The following is a 5,575-nucleotide window of genomic DNA, read 5'->3' as shown; positions in this document are numbered from 1 at the left end:
ACCTGGAGCTGGGCTGCCATGAGTCGCCAATGACAGCGTAGGCTGCAGCCCCTGTGGCACTGGGTTGCCATGGGCTACCGTGGGTTGTCATGGGCTACCGTGTGTAGACAGCAGCCAGCATGAGCGGCCGTCCAGAAGCTGGCGACTGATCTGCCTCGCCTGGGAAGAGCGCAATATTGGTGGCAACTTGGGCCAGTGAAGCAACGTCCTCCACAACTAGAATGAAGAACAAAAGGACAGCAACTTGTCTGTTCCCCTTTCCCCGATTCCCCAGCGCTGTTCCAATCCCCAAATTCTCCAATAAAAACCTTTAAAAAAAAAAAGGCAACAAGAAGTTCAAAGGACAATGAGAGAACTGGAAAGTACAGAACTCATCTATAAGGAATGACCACTACTCAGGGCCATATTTATACCTTTAGAAATGTGGGTCCACCGTTGCTAGTTTCCAGCTTGAAATCTGAAATTTTATTGAAAATGTCTAATATTAAACACAGCGGTCCCTTCAAAAAAAAGTCACCGGGCCGGCCGAGTGGCTCAGTTGGTTAAGAGCTCGCTCAAGAGTTTGAGCTCTGAGCAACAGTGGTTCGAGTCCCAGCCCGAGCTGAGCAACCGCTGAGCTGCCAACAAGTGACAGGATGGCTCAGCTTTAAAAAATTTTAAAAATTTAAAAAAAAAAAGTCTCACTGTCAGATATAGCATGGGCATCCAATTTTCAACCTCTGACAAAGATACATGTAGCAAAATGTTCACTACAGCAGTTAAGTGTATAGCAAGACCAGAAACAATCTAAAATTCCAGCTATAGGAGATTGAATAAATTGAATGCTGTTAAAACAATGTTAGAGAGACAGGAGAGAGAGAGAGAGAGAGAGAGGAGAGAGAGAGAGAGAGAATGAGAATCAACTCCAAGATGGATAATTAAATGAGAAAATGTTAAAAAAAAAAAAAAGAGAGAGAAAATGTTAGGTCCAAAAAAGGGCCTGTACTATGCTCCCATTTGATATAAAGTGGGAGTGAGGTGGGGCAATAGAAACAATGTGAGGTAGAAATAAAAAGAGCAGAGTCGGGGTAGGACTTAACTCTGCAGATAGTTCTGAAAGTTTACAGAAGAACCTGGTAGTCCTGGTTGCCTTTGGGGAGGAAGCTGGGAATCTGAGGTGAGAGGAGAACCTTACTTTTTCTGAACATCCTATTAAAAATGTTAGTTTTTCCCCAAGTACTTGTATCACTTTCACTTGTATTACTTTGTATTACTAACACTTTTTAAGAAGTTAATAAACTTTTGAGATACAACAACAAAACCACAGTCAAGTGTTCTGTGTATGACTTAAAAAAGCCAGAAAGGGGTTATGTGCTCTCCATGGTTAGGAGTAGAAAAAAAAATCAGTGGATTTTCTCCCTCATTTGTTTTCCGTCTAGCCCCTTCTCATTGTCTCTCTTCATTTCTGGTTTGTTTGTCAACATCTGTTTCTCTTCACCTCACAACCCCCGTGCCCATATCTCCCTTCTTCTCCTTAAAAAGGAAGAGCTGATGAATAAATGAAAACAGAGTGATTACAAAGAAACATTATAATGGTCCCCAAATCCAGGACACTAGAAAAGCAGCCCTTAGCCTGGGATTTCTTAATAAAATTTGAAGCTAGCTCTAAAATATAGGAAGACCTCAAGCACTTATTTCATATAACCTGCCCCAGGGACAAGTCATAGATGTAATATAGCCAACTAAAAACACTCCTTCCCTGTTCTTCAAGCCCCACATTCAATCCCCAAGCCCTGTGGATCCCACCTCAGAAACATCTCTCAAGTCCACTCCCTTTTCTAGCCCCATCTCCACCACTTCAGCCTCTGCTTTCAGGCTTCTGAACCAGAACTCAGGCTCAGGAACTCCTGAACTTTCATCTTACACTTTTTACTACTCTGTGCCTCTGTCAAACTGCTTCTTCTGCCCAGAATCCATTGGGTTAAGAACACAGGCATGAGCTACACTGCCTGAGTTCAAATCCTGACTGAGGTTTTCTTCATCTACAAAATGAGAATAATAGTACCTACCTCATAGAGCTGCTGTGAAGATTACACGAATTATAAATGTAAAGCACTCAGTGCCTGGCACATAATAAACTCAGTATGAGCTGCTAGTATTTACCAACTGGAAAACTCCCATCATCACGAGGCTCATATTCCCAGTAGCACTGCCACTGCTTCCTTTGCTTCCCCACCGCTTGATCCATGTCTCTATTGTGATCCTTTTTACTGTACTATAATAACCTATTCACATATCTCTCTGCTCCATTAGATCTTGCAGGACATGAAGGGCAGGCATTGTCTTATTCATCTTTGTAGCTTCTGTACCCAGAACATAGTATTTCCTCAATAAACAATTTTCCAGGAAATCATTCTAGCCCAACTGGGATATCTGTGATTCCCAAACATGCTATGGAGCTTTCTCTGTACCTAAGCACATGCCTTTCCCAGCTCCTCTCTACCGTCCACTTGGTAAACCCATTTTTTCTTTTTTTTTTTTTTTTTTTTTTTTTTNGGGAGAGGGCGCAGGCTGCGGCTGCTCCGGCTGCTGCCTCTGCTGGTCTGGGAGGGGGACGGGGCGGAGCGGCCCGCTTTCAACCCCGCGCACCCTCCGACCCCGGAAGCGCTAAACGCCCCGGGGGCCGGCGAGGCGACTGCGTCGTCCAAACCTTCCTCACGCTATGGGGACGGCCTCCCAATAGCCTAGAGCGGCTCCATGGACAGCGTCGGCACCAGCGAGAGAACGGCTGGTAGCGGATAGCGAAGTGTACGATAGAGCGGCAGCATGGGGGCAGAGAGGAAACTAGTGGCCCCTAGTGGGCTGGTTGGAAAGCCCAGGCGTAAGTGCAGAGAGAGTTGGCAGTCGCCATGGATAAAGGAGGCGAGGGATAAAGGAGACAAGAGGGGAAAAGGGATGGGTGAGGACAGAATGAGAAGAGACAGGAAAAACCCAGTAATCTGTAGTGATACTCAAAAAAAGAAAGAGCAAAATCCAATTTGTCACTTTGGAGGTAACTTTTATACCAACTCCTTACTCTGAAAATTGGTAATTAAAAGGAAAGAATTAAGCATTTACCTTATTTTTAGGAAGAACTGCAGTTCATTCGTAGTATATAAGGGAAAACACTTAAAAGAGTTATATCTAGTAAATGTAAAAGGAATGAAAGGGTTAGAAAATCACTATTAATTCTGCAACTCAAAATGAAATAATTGATTCAGGCAAGTGTCATAAATCATCAAACCTTTAAGCAAAAGGTTGTTGGGGAGCAAGATATTATCATAGTGCCAAATATCACCACACAGATTATGTGCAAATTGCACAGTAAAAAAAAAAAAAAGGACAAAATGGAGAGATCTGATAGACAACATCTTACCCAAGTGATTAAACTTTGCATCACTAATATAAGGACAACTTTGACATTACGTGGTCCTTGATGAGATGCAATAAGAAGTATGTAGCATTGTCTATTAAATGTTCCTGTCGAAATGTTTAAGCTTGATCTAATGAAGGTTTTAGACCTAATTACATTTAAAGGAAAGTTACAAGGGATAAAGGAACAAGTTAAACATCACACTACAAGGAGATAGGTAATCAACAAATCCAGAATGTAAGACATTCTATAAGACGTGGTCTCTTCAAAAAGGCGATGTAATAAAGGAGGAGGAGGAGAAATTTGAAAAGCAATAATAATCAAATATAATGTGTGGATCTTGTTTTGATCCTGTTTAAAAAAAATTGCTATATATTTTGGGGACAATTGAGGAAATTCAGACATGAACTGAATATTAACTAACATTAGGAAGTATTATTAATTTCCTTAAGTGTAATAATGGAATTGTGGTTATGTAGGAGAAATACTATTTAAGAGGTGCATGATGAAATATTTAAGGGTAAAGGTTCATGATGTATGCAACAGACTTTCAAATGTTTCACATAGGTATATTAATAAAGCAAATATGGTAAAACATTAGCAATTGTTGAGTATAAGTGGTAGGTTTATGGGTGATCATTGTACTGTTCTTTAAACTTTCAAAAAGTCATTTTCATAATAAAAATTGGAAAAAATATGTGGAACAAGATTGGCAAAATGTTGATAATTACTGAAGCTAGGTGATGGAAATATGGGAGTTCATTAAACTGCTCCCTCTACTCTTGTGTATATATGTAAATTTCCACATTAAAACTTGGGGGGGTGGGGGGGAGAGAAGAGCCCTGGAAGGGAGAAAGACAAAATAAGGAGAAAGAAATTGAAAGAGATAGCACATACAGGGTTGTTATTGAAACCTGTTCAAATCCTTTGAGTGTTAGTTCTGGCCTTAATATTAGCCAAGCTTTACTGGGCAACCCCAATTCAGTGGAGTCGTCTGAAGAAGGATAGTTTCCTGAAGTAGAAAATAAGGCTTGGAGACGCCAATGGCTTTGCTCCCACCCTCACTACCCCCCATCCCCAAATGAGGAAGTATACATTAGGAACAATGAGATAGAAATAAAAAGAAATCTGTCATTTGGCAAAAGCAGGGGCAGAACAAATACTGAAAGAGAGGGAATGAAGTAAGACAATGTGAGGAAACCCAGGAAAAAGCAAACTAATGCTTACTGTGAGGCTTGGGCTGAAGGTCAGATTAATCTCAAGTTTTTACAGTTGGGTCAGTTATACCCCAGGGATTTTGAGAGCTGGGGTGAAAGTGAGTGGCTATCCATGAAATCATCTCTAATGTAGGGGGACAAAACAAAGTTCAAATCAAAATTTGATAAAATAGGGGTGGCCAGTTAGCTCAGTTGGTTAGAGAGCAGTGCTCATAACACCAAGGTTGCCAGTTCGATTCCCACACCCTCCACAACTAGGTTGAAGCAACTACTTGACTTGGAGCTGATGGGTCCTGGAAAAACACACTGTTCCCCAATAAAATATCATCATCTACTAACAATAACATGGCTTCTAGTCAGGCTGGCCTATAATTGTAGCCAGCTTTGAAAGAGAAAGATTGGATGCACCTAATAGCAATAGCGATAATTTTATGAATTAATAAAGTCTTTCTCAGAAGGGAAACTAACCTAGTCAAGTGAGTGAACTTGCCTAGGGCCACAAAGAACCTGATATACGGAGATGATTCTAAGGACTCACCTCATGACTGGCAGTCCCCAAAGCTAAAATGTCAATTTGTATTTTAGATCTCATGGGTTTCCTATCCTTTCCCATTCTCAATTGTGTTGAAATCTTGCTATCCTTAGTTTCTAGTAAGAAAAGAATGGCAGAATCCCAAATCCTCTCATGAACACAGGGTGATAAATATATAAGGTAAAAACATTTGAAAACCATCATCTTTACAGTCCTAAAACTGATGCACAAAACAGGTGGAACAAACCCAATGCTCTCAGGGGCCAGGCAAGTAATGCAACTGGGAGAAGCTAGCCTAAAGAAAAGGCAACAAGGGCCAGCCAAGTGGTGCATTGATTAAGAGCTTGCTTGGGATGCCAGAGGACCCCAGTTCGGATCCCACATATGAGGGCCAGTGACACTGCCCTCTACAGCTAAGATGCTGAACAACAGCTC

This window comes from Hipposideros armiger, unplaced genomic scaffold (genome assembly GCF_001890085.2).
Source record: "Hipposideros armiger isolate ML-2016 unplaced genomic scaffold, ASM189008v1 scaffold_303, whole genome shotgun sequence".
Classification (NCBI taxonomy): Eukaryota; Metazoa; Chordata; class Mammalia; order Chiroptera; family Hipposideridae; genus Hipposideros; species Hipposideros armiger.
This window is presented reverse-complemented; position numbering follows the sequence as displayed.